Source organism: Centrocercus urophasianus, unplaced genomic scaffold (assembly GCF_019232065.1).
Source record: "Centrocercus urophasianus isolate 14NV4802_14NV808 unplaced genomic scaffold, USGS_Curo_1.0 seq_36, whole genome shotgun sequence".
In the NCBI taxonomy this organism is placed as follows: domain Eukaryota; kingdom Metazoa; phylum Chordata; class Aves; order Galliformes; family Phasianidae; genus Centrocercus; species Centrocercus urophasianus.
Genome location: NW_024884933.1, coordinates 851670 through 870132, shown reverse-complemented (window position 1 = coordinate 870132; position 18463 = coordinate 851670).

The following is an 18463-nucleotide window of genomic DNA, read 5'->3' as shown; positions in this document are numbered from 1 at the left end:
GGGGGCGGCGGGCGGAGGGCGGAGGAGCGGGGAGCGGCGGCGGCGCGGGGGGCGGTGGGGAGCGATGGAGGTGCGGGGCCGGTGGAGGGGGGCGAGGAGGGAGGCGGCTCCCCCTGCGCCGAACGATGGTTTCTCCCGGAGCTGTCGATCATCCAGAGAAAGCCGTGATTTCAGCCCAAATCTTCCTCTCGGGGTTGAGTGAGCGCCGCGAAAGCCGGAGGGGGGGTGGAGAAAAGAAGGGGGAGCTCCCGGAGGGCCGGAGGGATGCCCCCGCCTCCGCCCTTCCCACCGCCCCGCTGCTCTGTCGGGGGCGGCACGGACCCGTCGGCCTCCGCCCCGCTGCGGTTGGGCTCCTCCGAGCTCAGCGCCGTCCCGAGCTTGGGGCGTCCCCGTGCTCGGCATCACCTCTAGCCGGGGCTGTGCCGGCCCGATCCTCTCCCCAAAGCGTCCCCGGGCCCAGAAAACGCGGCTGGTGTGGAGCATCCCTTGGGGGGCACAAAGAGGTCCGGCCGATGCCCGCAGAGAGACAACAAGAGTTGGTGGTAGGAGGCTCAGCTCGGCTCTGAACCACGGACCCTCTGGGCTTACCGACCCTGGTGAGCTGAGAGCAGGAATCCCTTCATTTCCAACTTACAGGAATTACTTACAAGTCCCCTTCGGACAAGATGGGGTCAAGTGGAATTCTCCACTCTAAGACCCAGCTCCTTCTCTCCATCATAACACCCGTTAACCTGTAGTTCCCCATCCCCGGGTAGAGCCCGGGATCCCAGCCTACCCACCAAGAGGTATGGAAGGCACGGGCTTGTCTCACCGTGCTCTTCCTCATCACCCTGCTGCACCAGCAGCTTGGACATTTGGAGTGCCCCAACCCCATGCAAGTAAACTCATTTTGTGTTTGGAGGAAGGTCAAGGCTCCCTGACAATGCTGGCCAAAACCAGATGACTTTCCTAACTCAGTGTGGCCAACCATAGGCTCCGATCCCCTCTGAGAGCTCCTACAGCTCCAGAGCATCCCCAAAGCTGTTTCTGCTGGTGAGTAGACCGCACAGATTTATTGTTTGACTGCAGCAGTAATTCTGAAGTTCGTACATTCTCCTTTGGAGATGGGTTTGTCCCTGAAGATGCTATTAGAGGCACTCGTGAACTGTGAGCGCTGCTCCCACCTCTTGTCCTCGCTCTGTCCCTAGGAAGGGCTTTGGATGGATCAGTGTCCCACCAGCCCTCAGCCCCTCTCCTGCATCCCGCAGGGGCTCAGCAGCCCAGACTGGACAAGTGAAAGCCATGCAATACCATCCCATGGTGTTGTCAGACTTCCCATGGTGTTCTTTCATTCCACCCCAAACCTATTTTAATGCCTCCATAAAGGACGGTCACAGACCACAGGAGCTGACGCTCTCCTTGCTGCCATCGGGTGTCACTTGGAACTGAGGAGAACTTAGGAGCAAGGTCAGTTGGTTCTACCCTGATTGCTGCACCCATGGGACGTTGAAATGCTGCTGCAGAGAGAAAGTCATGCCTGGGAAAAGCAGCAGCACCGGGGTTACAGAAATGGGGCAGCCACCACTTCAATCGCACGTGTTAGCTTCCTATCAAAAGATGGTTCCCAGGCCGACAAGAGCCACAAGAGATGGCATCTAGAGGACATTAAAGCGGGTTTGATGGTGACTCATTGCATGCAGCATTTACAGTTCCCAGTGCAGGAAGAACAGGTTGTATTTGCACATGAAGCCTTTGGCTCATCGCACCTGGAGGAGGTGGCTCTGTGTCAGACTGCAGGGTTAAAGAGGTGCAGTAGGAGGGAGGGAGACGTAGAGGGGAGGGCTGAGGCCACCTCCTCCCCACTGGGCAGGATGAGCATCGCCAGCACCACCTACACACTGCGATTTGGGCTGGATCTCCAGGATCCGGAGCTACTTCAACCAAAATACTCATAGGATCGTTAAGGTTGGAAAAGACCTCAGGATGGTGCAACCACCAGCCCAGCCCTACTGTAGGCTTGTCCACCAAGCCGTGTCCCTAAGAGAGAACGGGACATTAAATTGGGATGGGGAACGGGTTGCCCCGGTGGCACCTAGAGCCATAAATCTGCCTGCAGGCACCTGATGAGCGCCAGCAGAGAGACGCCCCGTGGGGAACAGGCACCTCACTGACGTCCCTGTGTGCAGCAGGAAAGCTCTCAGCTCCTGGCTGAATCCCTCGGGCTCCGTGCAGCTTCCAGGGGCAGGTTGGGAGGAGGGAAATGCCAGCATATTTGTACAGAAATTGGAGTCTCCCTGCAGCAGCAAATCCCATAAAAGCAAAACCCAAGTGAAAAGCAGCTTCAGCTGTTCTGGCTCTGGCTGTGATGGGCTTGGCCCCAGGCCAGTGAGTTAATTCTGCCTATTAACTAATAGTATAGTATTGTCGGCAAAGGCTCATTGCTAAACTTATGTTTTTAAGATATCACTTATCATTCAAACACTTAACTCTTGATCCTCGAACATGTACAGGCACCATGTAGCCCTGCAGCCATGCTGCAGATAACCAAAGGCACCGCTGGCTGGGGGGGGCAGGCTGTGTTTAACCCTTTTTCCCCTATCTGAATGATAAATGGTCTGAAGCAGCGCTGCCCAAAGGCGAGCAGCCACTGCTTTGCACCTGCTCTGTGTTCCCAATCAGGGATGCAGGAGCTGTTCCTGATAGCGCTCAGTGAAGGGTGCACGACCGCAGAGAGCCGATCTATGTGATCACAGCCTGATGCCAAGAATGGACCCCTCTGTCTTAGAATCACGTAATCATTAAAATTGGAAAGACCACTAAAATCATCTGGTCCAACCCCAACCCATGCCCACTGTCCCCCCTTGCCTCCCCCCCCGCCATCCCAAATGCTCTGCAGCCTGGCACAGAACCCAGCCTTGTCACATGAAGGCTGTGAGCAGCAAGGATGCCCTAGGCTACCAGGGCTGCCCTGACCCCATCCACTGACCTGCATGGTAAGGACACATTAAGCAGTGTGCTCCCTTCCAGCCCTGCTCCCAGAGTACATTTAGGGGATCGGGGGGGGGCTCCAGCCCCATCCAAGCAGAGCACTGGGTCCCCACCCCACTGGGGGCTTCTGAAGGAGCTCAAGCAAGATAAGGCTGTGAGTGTGCTCTGTGCAGATAGCTGGCGTTGGGTGCCTTGTGCTGAAATGTGACACTGTAAGCTGTTCTTGCTCAACCCGTTTGGCTTGTTGTGGGGTCCTAACGGAGGAAGCAGCTCCATTCAGCGCTCCTCCAGCATTTCTGAGCTCTGCTGTTAAATGATACCTGCACGCTCTGAGTTTGATGCTACCTGGGACCAGAAGTGGAGCTGATGAGAAGCAGAAAGGAGGAAGGCAAGAGGATGGCATGGGTGACCAGAGCATCATCCTGCACCGGGACCCCGGGGATGCACAGAGCTGTGGGATTTCATCTCTGCAGAGGGAAAAGTGTGGCTGCAGAGAGCAGTGAGTAAAAGGTACCTTGGTTTCTGTTGCTGTTGCCTTAGATTTTAGAGCCTTCGGCTAATTTAGGAAGCAGAAGTCAACTGGTAGATTGTGATAAAGATTTGAAGAGGGTTGCACGCCTAAAATGAATGGAACTTCTGAATGGTATCCATGGGAACAAATTAAAGAGAAGAGGCACTTTTGAAGCATTTAAAACAGATTTAGAAAGCTGGAATCGGGCAGGAAACTTTGGGTATTTTGCTCAACAGCTAATTTGACACCAAATTACAATGACAGGCAGAGCCAAGTCAACTTTAAACAAGATCCTGCAGAAATTACCTGATCATGGCTGCACTCTTGCTGTTGACAAAGGAATATTTGGAAAGATAAAGGTTGTAAAGTCATCTCCTTCAGGGCTGCAAATATGTCAAACCTTCCCCCCCAAAAAGGTTTACATAAAAGAGGAGGATCTTTTTAGAGATGCGTAACAGAGAAGGATGTAACCCTTGCTGTCTTATGGCAGGGCATCCACAGCCCAGAAGTCTTCTGGGAAAATCATTTTAAAGTTGCTCAAAGGAAGGCAGAAGAGCTGAAAAGTCAAACTCAGGTCTCTGGTTAATACTGTGAAATTACAGGGTGGCATCCTCGAAATTGAAAATGCTGAAATGGCATTTAATGGGAAACTGGGGAGAAAACGACCTGTTTTTTGTCATTGCTGGTGTTAAAAGCAGGAGTTTTGCAAATGCTTATGAACTCTATGAAAAAATGTAACAGGATGTGTTATGTTCAGGCACTCATGAGCAAAACCCTGAGATAGCGTAGGTTGACGAGAAAGCAAACATAGGATCAAAGACAACGGCGTGTTGTGAAATGGCTCTTTTCTGCTAAGAGGTGATTACTGTGAGAGGGCAGGAGCTGAAGGAGGAACCACATCTTCTTTCACGATGGAGGATGAAAAGGAAACAGCATGTCTGGGTTGTTCTGAAGAGGAGCACGCGAAGGGAGATGCGAGGACATGGAGCGAGGTGCGCGGCGTGCAGACAAAAGCCCTCCAAGGTCTGCAGACAAAAGGTCAGGAGTGAGCAGGAGCAATGCCACATGCTGTACAGCAAGCATATCTCATTGTCTCTTTGGCTGCGGGAATTTCCACTCTTTTTTTGGCTAAAATATGACTGAGCTGGAGCAAGCCATCATAGAATGAAGGCACAGCTTGGATTGGAAGGCACCTTAAAGCTGACCCAGTTCCAACCCCTTGCTATGGGCTGGGTGCCCCCCACTAGATCAGGCTGCCCAGGGTCCCATCCTTGGCCTTGGGCACCTCCAGGGATGGGGCACGCACAGCTGGCCTGCCAGCTGCAAGCACAGGCTGCTGGTTCATGACAAACTCCTCATCCAGCAGATCATCCAACCAAGTCCTTCTATGCAGCGCTGCTCAGTGAGTTCTCCCACTCTGCACCCATACCTGGGATTGCCTCACCTGCACAGTGCCCCACACTTGGCTTCGTTGAACTTTATTTGGGTCACGTGCACCCACTTCTTGTGCCCACCCAGGTCCTTCTGGATGGCATCCCTTCCTTCTGCCATGTCAACTGCACTGCTCAGCTTGGGGCCATCAGCAAACTGCTGAGGGTGCTCTGGATCCCAGTGCCTGTGTCACTGATAAAGATATTAAAGAGCACCATTCCCAAGATGGACCCCCAGGGGGGCACCACTCATCACCAGCCTCCACCTGGACACACAGCCATCAACCACAGAAGTCCTGCAAGTGAGACAGATGCTGGATCTGGCAAATTCATTCACATGCTCTTCATGCTAATACTTACTTACTTTCAGGAGCCGGCAGGAGACGGTTCTGGCGAGGGCTGAGGGGAAACACTGCCCAATTAGCAAAGATGGATGGAGCGTGGAGCAGCCCATCCATCTGCTCTTTGGGCTGCTGCCCTGGTGACACGAAGGACCTGCCAGCAAGGCAGCACTCAGGTGACCCTACTTCCATTGACATGCTGCCACGGCACCAGCGGGTGAAGCAGAGCCCTGTCCTGCAGCAAGTTAAGCCTCCTGCCACCCTATCCTGGCACCAGAGAGGAGCAGGTGGTTTGGGGAAAGCTAACGTGACACCGGCGTTTATGGGAAGCCCTGGGAAGACATGGGGGAGTAGGCACAAAGCAGAAGTTGTGATAAAGGCAGAGTGAAAGACACATGGCTAAGCGCTGTCTGCTAGGAAAGATACCATGAGGCTTCTGTAAGGACAGTCCTGCCTCACATGTCCTTGGGGTAGGTTACAGAGGGCAAGCACACGTCATGGAATCATAGAATGGTTTGAGTTGGAAGGGACCCTTAGAGGCCATGTGGTCCAACCCCCCTTCAGGGAGCAGGGACACCCACAGCTCCATCAGTGCTCAGAGCCCCTCCAGCCTGACCTTGGGTGTCTGCAGGGATGGGGCACCACCACCTCTCTGGGAATGTGGGTTGCTGTACACTTCATCTGCTGGGATTTCCATTAAGCCTCTTGTCAAAAACTTTATTTGAAGAAAATAAGCAGTGAAGAAGTACAACGGATGTTCTGTGTCTTTTTGACTAAGAGATGGTGGCAGAGGGTAGGAGTAAGCAGTGGGTGCTGCAAGTGGTGGAGGTCAGCAGTAGGTCCTGCAGGGTCTGAGCTGGGACTCATCCTTCCCAACAGACTCAGAAGTGAGAGGAATAGGGTCAAGTAGGGAGGTGGCAGAGGATGAACAGTGCACATGGGGAAAACAACCACAAACTCACAAGAACCATCAGACAAAGCTTGGGTGAAGTTCATGAAGATAGGTGGGCAGGGGAGCTCCTTGCAGGGAATGCTGTGGATCCAAGAAGGTCAGAGATTCAAATGGAAACTGTACAAGTTCTTGGATCAGGGATCCAGGAAGACTCTGGGAAATCCATGGGAACAAAGAAAGAGTTGGGACATCTTCAGTATGGGTCGCTCTGGACTCATGCAATCCATTGTCTGTCTCCTATCTGTGATTAAAACCCTTCCTGGCGCACAGGAGATGCTGTGGGTTTGCCCCACAGACTGTCCCTGGCACCAGCATGACATTGACATGGACAGGACCTCCAGCATGGCCATGCCAACTGGCTGCTGGCCCTGTGTGCTTCAAGCTGAGCTCATGAGACATAGGCTGCTGTATCCCATTACTCATCCCCAGGCTGTGATCAGATAGGTCTTTAATTTGATTTTAATTAAAACAACTCTTTGCTTCTTCTATTCTTGAGATGGTTTGCATTCTGTCTGGAGGGCTGTGGTTGCCAAGAGGAAGAGCTGCTGCTGCAGCCCCAGGCTGGGGCTGCAAGAGATGAGCAATGGTGGGGTGCTGGATCAACGGAGCAAGAGGCAAAGCAAACAGAGTCCTCCAGACATAGGACATGGACATACAGGGTGTTGGGCCAGCTCTGCACAGAGCACATTGCTCAGCAGAGAGGAACTAAATTAGCCCTGATTTACCTGGGAGGGCAGATAGTTCTTTTCAACTGGTTTTTAATTTGGAGTCAATTTCCAGGAGTAGCCGTTCAGGTGTCACTGAGATAAGTGATCTGCTTTTCTCCTCAGTCAAACAGGATTTTCCTTCTCAGACAAGCAAAACTGTGCTCTCTAAGTAGATGTTCCAGCTAACGAGGTGCTAAGTATGTAGAGCCCCACTTTGTGGGGCTGCCTCCAGGGCGGATCCAGCTGCCAGTAAACCAACTATCAGCACCAGCTTTGTCCCCAGCTTCTAGGAACAACTTCAGAGAAATAAACTGTCCCAGGGCCAGGATCAAGGAGAAACCTGGAAAATACAGCTACAAAAATAGGGCTCTGTGTGATGCTACAGATGTGTTTTATGGCTTCATGTGTTCCTTTTCCTCATGCCAAAGCAGCAGTGTGATGGCAAGAGGCATTTTTGGAGCAGACACTGTGGAGGCTCAGCAATCTCCAGCACTGGGGTGTTCACTGGAAGGGTCTTCTCCAATCTTGTAGCATGGACAAAACAATGACATGGTCTCATCTGGCACATCAGCTGTACATCAAGGTTAGGGAGAAAGCCCAAAAAGAGGTTAAAGAAGACAAGGCAGTGTCAACGTCCTGCACATGCAATATCTGGACACGAGGATGTCAGCATGAGATCTAAGCGTGGTGGATGGAAGATTTGAGATAGAGGAGGATAGACACAACATATCCCTTCAAAACCACCACCTTTGGCAGACATCCTGCTGGCTGGACATTGCTGGGAGCTCCACAGTCCCTAGGGCACATGGAAGGACAATGGTAGGATACCATCAGCTCCAAGACCCCCCATAAGGGCTGCAGAAGCAGCACAGAAGCACAGAATCAGTAAGGCTGGAGAAAACCTCCAAGATCATCACATCCAACTGTAAACCCATCCCCTCCGCGCCCACTCATACAATCATTAAGGTTGGAAAAGACCTCCAAGATCACTAAGACCAGTCGAAACCCATCCCACCATGCCCACTAACCATGCCCCTCAGAGCCACATCTTTATGTTTCTTGAGCACCTCCAGGGAGCCTGGTGCTTTAAACGTAATGACAACAGCAGGTTTGCTTCACTGAAAAATACCTGTCTGCTCCCAGGATCCTGCATCCCAAAGTGCCCAGAATGGGGCCATCCACTGGGAGGTGAGTTGCGTTATCTGACAGAGGGGGATTATGCTGTGAAAACTGTTCTTTGGGGATTGTATATTAACAGGATATGCTCGGCTAGTTGACAGGAAGCAATAAAGTAATTTGAAGGAGACTGGGAAAGAGTGTGTGAGTTCCTGCGTCTGTGTTAAATCACGGTGCTAGATAAGCAAACAGTGCAGCCCTGGAGCCCTGTGCAGGAGGAGCTCTGCCAAGAGGGAGCTGGGCTGGAGCGCAGTATGGCAGCAGATTGGGAGCAGGCAGCAGCTCCCAGCCCTGCAGGCTCCCAGGGCTCAGATCCTGCAATGGGGGACTGAGGAAAGCTGCCCCTCCCAGCAGAGCCAGGTCTGGAGGAGAGTCAGGATGAGGAACACATGGAACCGACAACGAGACTGCAAGAGTGCAGGGCTCAGATTTAAGCAGCCTGTTCAGATGCTGCCATGTGTGTGTGTTGGTGAGCACTGAGCTCAACAGCCCTTTCTCAGTCTCTCGCATCCTGCTGGAATCAAATACAGCAAATAATCATCATTTTTTGCTCTCCTCAAGGAGGCTTTGCTGGCCTGCATGAAGGGAGCTGGAGGCTTTGCAGATCATCTGGTGCAATCTCTGATCTTTTTCATCAGGAATGTTCTTTTGCACTCTGTGTGATTGCCCAGGGAACTTGCTGCCTCTGGACGTGAGCTCTGCAGGATCTACAGAACCGTATCTGGGTTTGGTGGAGGCTGAAGACACACAGTTCAGAAAATTAGAAATAAACAATATTTTTCCTACCTTTTTTTTTTTCTGCCGTAGGCAAAGCCAAAAAACAACACTGACCTGGGAGGTGTGTTGAACTTTTTCTCCATGTCTTAAGGACTCCTAGGCTGCAAGGTAGGAACTTTCCTCTGGCAATGGATCACGCCCCACACTGTACCACTCTGAAGCACCCAGTGCTGTTCTCCCCAAATAAGATTTTCTAGTGGATAGGGCACCAAGCCGGTGAGTTTTAGGCACTGGTGCATCTGATCAACACCTTCTCCAAGGAATTAACAGCAACAAAGTACTCACAGTCCTGCAGCTCTGCAGTGAGGAAGCTTCCCTGCACACCTCCATGCACAGGCAAATAAATCCTTGATATTTTTCATAAGCATGTGGCGTTATTTCATGAAGCACCATGAGTCTTCCCTGCTAAGGAAGAAGGGATCTAGAGACAGAAATGGAAAGCCAGACACACCAAAACATGACCATGTCCACGCATTCCTCTTTTCCTTTTCTATCATTCCCTCCCTGATCAGCGCTTGCCCTTGCTTGTCCCACCAGAATCCATGTGAACTACCAGAAGCAGATGACTGATACCCAACAGCACTGCTTCCATATCCAAATAGTAGTTGTTTGATATCCAACAGTAGCTGCACAACATCCAGCAACAGTTGTGTGATATCCAGAGTTAAGTCCTCCTCAAGAAATCAGAATGATTACTGCCTGAACATCAGCAAAGCCCCGTGCATGCAAAAAGGCAGCAGTGATGGTGCAGCCTTTTGCTTGCTGCTCATCCCCTGGGATTCCTGGTTCAATGGACATGTACCTATCTACTCATGTCTCTTGTTATCACTAAAGGATAGCAAAAAGAAAATGCTCCCTTTCTCTTTCCACAGCTCTTTGTGACCCATGGTCATAGCACTCCCCTGTCTGCACAACTCTTCATGAAAGCATAACAGTGTGTGCATGGCAGGGGGAGAAATGCAGTGAAGGCAGCTCTTGGAGACGAAGCACTTTACTTTGTTTTGGGGAAGAAGAAAATCTCCTCTGCAGGAGAGGCAGCTGCATGATGAGTGAAGTGAGTTGAGCTGGAGTGAAACAGCCTGCGTGCTGTTTTGAGTACTTTTGGGCTCTGGGAGGTCTGCAGCTATAAATGGGAATGCACAGTCTTTGCTGGCCTATTTAGTGCAGGCTCAGATGGGGCAAGAGGAAATCACCCGGTCTCAGTGAGTGCCTCTCTCTGAGAGCAATGGTAGGGATGAAAGGCAGGAGGTGAGCACCCCTGAGGCTCCAATCTCTCTCTTTGGGCACAAAATACAGCCTGTGGTCACGCATTCATTTCACTGGGCCCACTGCAGTGATCTTGGGCCCCACCAGTGATGTTCTTGCACCCATTCTTCCTCCCATGTGCCTCTCCCAGTTTCTGGAGTAGCTAGGCTGGACAAAAGCAATGTATTCTCCCACCTGTGGAAGAACTGCTCCAGCTGGCTCTTCCAAATGCATCCAGGTCAGCCACAGCTTAAAGTCTACTGATGGTAATGTGGAGTCACTTAAAAGAACAGGTGGAGAAAATATGATGAAAACAGGCTCGTGGGTTGAGATAACGACAGGGAAATCACTCAACAATCACCAGGAAGGGAGATTAATGTTATTTATTGCCTACTAATAACAAACTAGAGCAGTGAGAAACTAAAAGTAAACTAAAAACACTTTCCCCAGCATCCACCCTCTTCTACCTCCTTTCCCTGAGTGGTGCAGGAGAATGGTGGCTGTGGTCACTCTGTAACACCATCAGCTGCTGCTCCTCCATGGCCACTCTCTGCTCTGCATGGAGTCCCTCCCATGGGATGCCCACGACATGGGGCAGCTGCCACCTAAGATCTTGCCACATAAGCATGACACAGTAGTGCAGTTCTTCATATCAGGCTGGTGTGGCTGATGCACAGTGACCTCCAGAAGTACCTTTATCCATCACTGGTGAAGCCTGTCAGTCCACTGCTGTCTATGTCTTGCACTCTCTCACCCTGGAAAGCCACACGCAGACTGTCTGACCTTCATCACTGCCTTGGCATCCGGAGTTACTTGACTTGCTCATGAATCACTTCTGCATGCAGTAGAGAGCATTCAGCAGATAATGGACGTGTCTGTGGCAATGCACCTCTGATTACAGGGCTTTGAATCTTCCCAGGTGGGAAGTAGCTGTCACCACTGCACTGCTGCCCATTTTCCATGTTGGAAAGCCTCTGAGAGCCTGATGGGACCAGGACTGCCCAAAACAGCAATAATCTGACCTCAGCCCCACTCCTACTCACATCCCTCTGCACCGCCATCTATAGAAAAACCTGGGAACCCCAACCCTCTTTGTTTCTCCAGCACTTTGTCCCTCTTTCCTGACATCTCCACCCAGCTGCAGGAAAGAGATGTTCTCTCAGTGCATGACCCAACTGCATCGCGATGGAGTTGGAAGGGCTCCTGGAGCACTGGCTTCAGGCCACCAAAGAGGAAGGACCACTCCCTGGACTGGACCGACGCCAGGCTAGAAAAGAGACACAAGCTGCCTTATCTGCAGAAATTAAATCAGACCATATGAGAGGGAACATCATGTCCTGGTCTGGTCTGACCCAGTTAGACACATTCTTGTACTCATCCATTCACAATGCAAAGAGAGCTGAGAACGCAGGATGGACAGGAAAAAGAAGGTCCAGTGAGTGTGAACTCACGGGAGATGGCACATTTGATGTCCTGCAGCATTCACAATTGGGTATCACTCTATTATCGTGTGCTGTTTACTGAGTCACCTTCCTCATCTGTTTCCGGGGAGGGACAGATGGTTTCTACAGGCTGCACTAAAGGCATCCCTGGCTTTCCCCTGTCTCATAGAGAAACACAATCCTGTTAGCTTTGCCTGGTCTTCTTAGGAGCTGAAAACCCCAATGAACTAGAATCCCTTGACAGACACGGGGATTTCCTTACTCTACATGAGTGCTCTTGATGCTGCTGCTCACCTTCTGCTGAGGTCCCGCAGTTCCTCTGTTCCTGACAACTGCTGACTTTGAGGAAACATCTTCACACAGTGATGGTGAGAAGGCTGATAGATGCAGCCCTTCTGATCTCATCTATACAAAATCATAGAATCGCAGAATCACGAAAGGTGGAGAAGACCTCCACGATCACCGAGTCCAACCATCATCCCATCCCTGCCATACCCACTCACCAATGCTCGACAACACCAAGACCCGTGTGGCAAAAGTGCCATCACTGCATGATGTGGGATATCCCTGCACCTGCACAGAGCCCCACCAGCCTCCTTCATTTCCTTTGAGTTGTGCACCCACCACTCCTGCAGGGTCATGGTGCCCCAACACCAGTGGGACGGGGTACCATCGTGAAGACGTTGACTCCCCACGGGGCCAAGTGACAACCTGCAGCTTCACCCCCAGCCCAGCAATGCCAAAGCACCATCAGGCTCGTGAAGGCACTGTTAGGGTCACAGAGGGTCCTGCAGGGTGGCTGGAGGCTCTTGTGCCCTGGCACTGCCCGCTGCCCACGAGAAGGGTCTCCATGCTCCCATTTCAACCCCAGGTCCGCAGCAGTGCCTGCACAGCCCCCAGGAGCTGCCTCCCTTCCCCCAGCTGCGGCCCCCTCCCCGCTCCCACTGTGGCGTCACAGAGCTGCATTGACCACGCGCTCTGCAGCGGCGTGGCACGGCCTTTTTCTTCCTTTTCATCCCTTTCTCACTCCCTGAATGCACTTTGCTTGCTTTGGCGGCGCAGGGCAGGGAGAGCCCCTCTTCCCCCCCGCCTTTGGGGATCCCCCCCCAGCAGATGGGGCCGAGGCTGTGAATGTGCACCAAACGAAGGCCCTGTAAGAGGATTTGCTGGTGCCCCTTTCATTACGCGCCTTTGTCTGCTGCTCCGCTGCAGTGGGACGCCTCCGAGTTCTCCCCCAGCTCTCTCCCTTCCACTCCAGAAGAAAAGAAAGTGCCTATAAAGGCCTTGTTTGTCCGACTCGTCTGAAGGGACCATATTGCTGTAGGTGCAGCGGGTCCCGGCGTGACGGCGCTGTCTTTTTGAGAAAGGGTGATGTGTGGCTCCCTCCCGGGAGGGTCCGCGCGGGCGGCTTAGCCAGGCGCTGGGAAAAAGGTTTCAGTTGCATTTCAATGCCCATTGAAACCCCGAATCCCAGGCGTTGGGTTCTCCAGGGGCTCTTTCTGCCAGACAAAGCGCTCCGAAGGCCACCGAGGCAGAGGTGGGGGGACGAGGGGCTGGAGAACATCGTTGCCTTTCCTATGACATCTAGTGGTAAAACCGAGGAAGAAAGAAAATGTCGGCTGGATTTTCCTGGCTCAAGCACGGTCATCTCCTGCTGCGGCATTTTGCCCTTTGTATTCCGGCCTTTTACAGAGCAGACAGCCCCCGATTAGCGGGGAGGCAAAAACAAGCAGCACAATGGCCCCAGCAGCTGAGGGATGTCAAACAGTCCACCCCGAAACGTGCACAGCCCCCGTCTGTGTTTTCAGGGCATGGAACAGGGCCCTGAAGTGTATGTCTGGGCTGGAAGGGGAAATATGCACAAATGTGCAGCCGTTCTCGCTCCGCTCTGAGCTCCAACATGCCCCCTTGGTTGCTTGCCAACGGCTCAAAGAGGTCTATGGCATCTACAGCAGGAAAATTCCCAGTCAAGGGCAATGCACACACCGTGTCTCGCTGAGCAGAGAAACACTCGCAGCAGCAAGAAGCAAAGTGAACGTGCACCCCAAAATGTGGCTGCAAGGATGCCAGAATTGTAGGATCGTAGAATCATCGAGGTTGGAAAAGAACTCTGAGCTCACCAAGCCCATCCCCAATCCATCCCCGCCGTGCCCACTGACCACCTCCTTCAGTGCCACGTGTCCGTGGTTCTTGAACACCCCCAGGGACAAGGAGGTGCTCACAGGGCACCTTGCCCAAGCTAACAGGGCTCCAAGCATGCATGGTCCTGGCAGGGCTCACTGCTCGTGTCCTGTGGGACATGGAAATGCTGATGGTACAGAGATTGCTCTTCCTGAGCCAGAGGATGATGTCCAGGGATATTGGCCCCCTGGCTGGGGGTGGCTGGGGGCACTAAGTAACAGCCTGGGCCACCCACTTTTTAACCAAACTGTGTTAAGGTGACAGCAGGAGTCTCGATATCATACTAGACTCATTGTATGGATGCCCCATGCAATGGAGGTGCACGAGGCCAGGGGGGCCCTGGGTGGTCTGATCTGGTTGGGGGCAACCAGCGCACAACAAGGGGTTGGAACTCAATGATCTTTAAGATCCCTTCCAAACAAAACCATTCTACGATTTTGTGACTCTACAGCCATAGGAAAATCTACTCTGTGGAGCAATCATTAAGGTTGGAACGATCTCTTAATATCATCCAGTCCAACCATCAACCGCTCCAGACCACGTCCCTCAGTGCCACATCCACCCTCTTCTTGAACACCTCCAGGGATGGTGACTCCCAGGCTCCCTGGGCAGCCTGTGCCATTTTATCTGTCGGTTCTTCACAAGGCAGAGCATCTGTACCTTCTGCCCAAGCCCTCAAGCTGTGCTGTGAGGCTGTGCCAAGCGGTTGTGCCACGCCACAAGCAGGCAGCCTTGCAGCTGAACCCAGTGTCTTTTCCTGGATGTTGATCTTTTGTGGCTGCAAATTGCTGGAGGAAACCTTGGGGCCACTGCCTGTCTCCTCTGACCTTTACTTCGGAGCCTCTCTGAGCACTCCTAGCGCAAGTGCTGTTGCAGCAAAACGTCAAAGGAAGACTTTGGACATTTAAGACAAAAGTGCAACTTGGGAAAATAGGAGTTATTAGACTTTTTAACTCTGGGAGGAGAAATAGGAGCAAAACCCAGAGCAACACAAGCTGCCTTGAAAAACTAAATTAAACTCAGAATCACAAAGAGCAAAATGTGTTAATAATAAATGGGGGATGCATCTGCCTGCCTGGGCTCAGGGTGCATGAATGCTCTGGTTGAGATCCTTGGGGTCATAAGCACAAAATATTCAGATACTTCTGATGTTCCTGCGATGCATTTTACTAGGAAAAAAAAATGTAAAACGAAGAAGGGATGAGGCTGGAAATTGAGACAGAAAGATTCTGGGGGGACCTCACTGCCTCCTTCCAGTACTTGAGGGGAGCTTACAAGCAGGAGGGAGACTGACTTTTTACACAATCTGACAGCGATAGGACATGGGGAAATGGTTTTAAACTGAAAGAATGGAGATTTAGGCTTAATGTTAGGACAAAATTCTTTACTCAGAGGCTGTGAGGCCATGGCACTGCTGCCCAGAGCTCTGGGTGCCCCTGGAGCTATGCAAGGCCACTGATGGGCCCTGGGCAGCCTAGGCTGGGGGTGGGCACCCAGCCCATGGCAGGTGTTGGAACTGGGTGATCTTTAAGATTCCTCCCAACCCAACCATTCTGTGATTCAGTGCAGTCCCTCCTGCGTCTCGAGGGATCGTGCTGCTCCGCACAGGGCTGGTGGCATCAGCAGGACGGTGATAACTCAGAGATCATTGTGGGAGCAGAAACCAGGTCTCGGAGGGTGCTGGGGATTCCCTTGCTGGTCAGGCAGGCATGCAGCCGAATTCAGGAACGTGTGTCCCTCCCAGCTCGTCTGGAAGCGTGCTGATGACCTGCGGCTGCTCCGTCTCCTTGGTGACTGCACATGCCAGTATCCCCAGACAAAAGCTCTCCTGGCACATAATGGGAACAGAGGGAGTGCTGGGCAGCAGCATTCAGCCCTGGGGGCTGCGTTCCTCTCGCTCAGCCTGGGGGCTGTTCCGCAGCCCTCAGCCCTGAGTCAGAGAGAACTGCAGCCTTGCAGATAATTCCTATTAAAAAACCAGATGGGTATTTCAGGTATGTGCCCGTGTGTGCTGCACACATTTCCCTGGGGACCTTCCTGCGTCTTTGCAGCCCTCACGAGGCCTCACATGGCAGCATCTCACAACACAGCTCTTTGCTGCCTTGCATGATTTTTTTCTCTGCGTGTACGTGCAAGATTTAGGGCAGTGGGGGGTGAGCAGATGAACACTGGACTGATCTGTCTCAGTGTAGATCTCTCAGCCTGGTTGTGCATTGCTGAAAGCGTGTTGTTTTTACAGAGTTATAGAATGGTTTGAGTTGGAAGGGACCCTTAAAGGCCATCAGGTCCAACCCCCTGTACTGAGCAGGGACACCCACAGCTCCATCAGTGCTCAGAGCTTCCAGCCTGACCTTGGGTGTCTGCAGGGATGGGGCACCACCAGGGCAACCTGTGCCAGTGCCTCACCACCCTTATTGTAAGAAACTTTTTCCTTACACCCAGTCTAAATCTCCATTTTTTTAGCTGGAAATTATCTCCCTCTCTGTCTGTCCCTTCTTTCTCACAGCCCCTTTATTTGTGTGGCTTGCATTTTGCTGCAAGTGCCTGTTACGTTTGCTGGGCGTTAATGCACGCAAGCACTCACCTCCAGACTCATGGTGGTATAAAGGCAAGGGTGGGACTCGAGTCTTCTCTCACAGCCTCACAGAGCTGAGCTCACAGCTCATGCTCCCGGTGCATTCTGCAAAACAAGGGCTGAAGCACCTGTCCCTGTGCATCCCTATAGAAACCTGGGCCTAGCTCCAATCTGCAGGTCAGCCAGGCCTGCTTTGGGGCTGCAGCAAAGCAACCGGCACTGAGGTCCCTGCTGCAAGCCAAGAGGATGCATGAAGCCTTTCCACCTCATTCCCTGTCTGCTAAGCATCCTCCCCAACTGGCCGCCATGCCACAGGGCCTTGTAAGCCTCGTCCCATCACCCCATGGCTGTGCTCCGGTCCCTCCCATCCTGCTCTCCCACCCCAGTGCCGGTGCCCTGAATGCTCCATTTGAAGCTAATTCTGGCTGAAATCTGGTTTGCTTTCCGATGTTGCTGCTTTAAATTGGAGAGATTGACCTTGTAGCAGGAGGTGACATGCAGATGCACATCAGCGGCCCGGCAGCGCAGGCGGCGGGGGCTGCTGAGCAGCCTCGGGGACAGGACGACTATTTTATGAGTAATTTAATATCTGGAACACAGACTTTTCATTCCCAGAGATCTGCTGGGGAAAGAAAGAGCCTTTCTGCAGCTCTGCGAAGGCTGTTCCTCATAAGGAGGCAGGGCTTAACCCCTTGGTGTCCGGCCCTCCACAGCTGCCAGCTCATACAGTGGGGATGGGAAAAGGGAAGGTAAGCCAGTGTGTGTTGTTCCAGGCAAAATCTCATTTGAATTCAAAAATAAAAGCCTGAGTAGGCCCAGGGAAACAAACTCGTCAGATACAAGGTGAGATATGGGATGGAAGTTGTTGTGCATCCTCGCTTTTCTGCCTCAGATGGCTGAGTGCTGCATCCATTCCCTGCAGGAGAAACACTGAGGCTGCAAGTCCTCGTCCTGCACCCAGCAGACCTGAATCTGAGCCCCACAAAGTCCAGCTGCAGGCTTCTGCCGGGGTCCTGCCCTGCTGGCGATGAAATGACTGCATGGGCCTCCATCCCACCTAATGGGAGTTGGTTTTTCTGTGTCCCTTCTGGTGAGCCTCCCCAGTAACACCTCTGCCTGAAGTCAGCCAACATCACAGCCATACAGGCAGGGCTGATCCTGTGCAGGGTTCCCCTCATGGTCGATCTGGGGAAGTGAAGGAAGGAAGAATGCAAAAAAAAAAAATGCGTTGTCTTATTACACAACCCTGCCCAAGGGCAGAGGCACAGTGGAGGGCAGCCACCAGCTTGGTATCACTGACTTTCATAGAATCATAGAATGGCTTAGGTTGGAAGGAACCTTAAAGCCCACCCAGTTCCAACTCCCTGCTGTGGGTTGTTTGCCCCCCATGAGATCAGGCTGCCATCCAACCTGGCCTTGGGCACCTCCAGGGATGCTGCATCCAGTGTCTTGGCTCTGGGAGGCCAAAGGGAAGGAAATGCTTTGGGGCTTTTCAGGAGGGACCGACTGGGTTCAAGATAAATGAATCAACACCTGTGAAAGTGTTTGTGAAGGATGTTAGACACCCAACAAGAGTGCAGGACTGCCATCCCTGGCTTATTCTTACAGCACAGCCATGACTCCCACTCTAAACACACTCTGATGTGCTTTGATCTCTAGTTTAGCTTCACTTTCCATGAATACTGATAGGCACTCAGCATGTTGCACAGCACCCTGCTCCAGGTTACCACTCCCCCCCCCCTTCAGCTCACCAAATCCATATAAGCTCCAGTACTGAAAGGGCAAAGCTTCCCACTGCTGCTTGGCAAAGCACGTATCTAACAAGCCTGGCTCTGAAATCTCCTAAAATCCTCACCTGCCTCAGCTTTTAGGCAATATCTTCTGAGCACCTGATGACTGCACGGGCACGTGCTGGACCTCGGTGGAGGTCTGACTCCAAAGATGAGGGCCACAGCACCACCTGGTGCAGCTCCGCGGTGTGAGCTCTGGCTTGGCCACGAGGAGATGCTGCTTCACCAATTTTAGCTGTGGTGGCATTTAAATTAGACAACAAAAAGACCGAAACAGAACAAAGCAAACAAAACAGAAAGAAAAAAAAAAAGAGAAGGAAAAAGGAAAGGGGGAAGGGAAGGGAAGGGAAGGGAAGGGAAGGGAAGGGA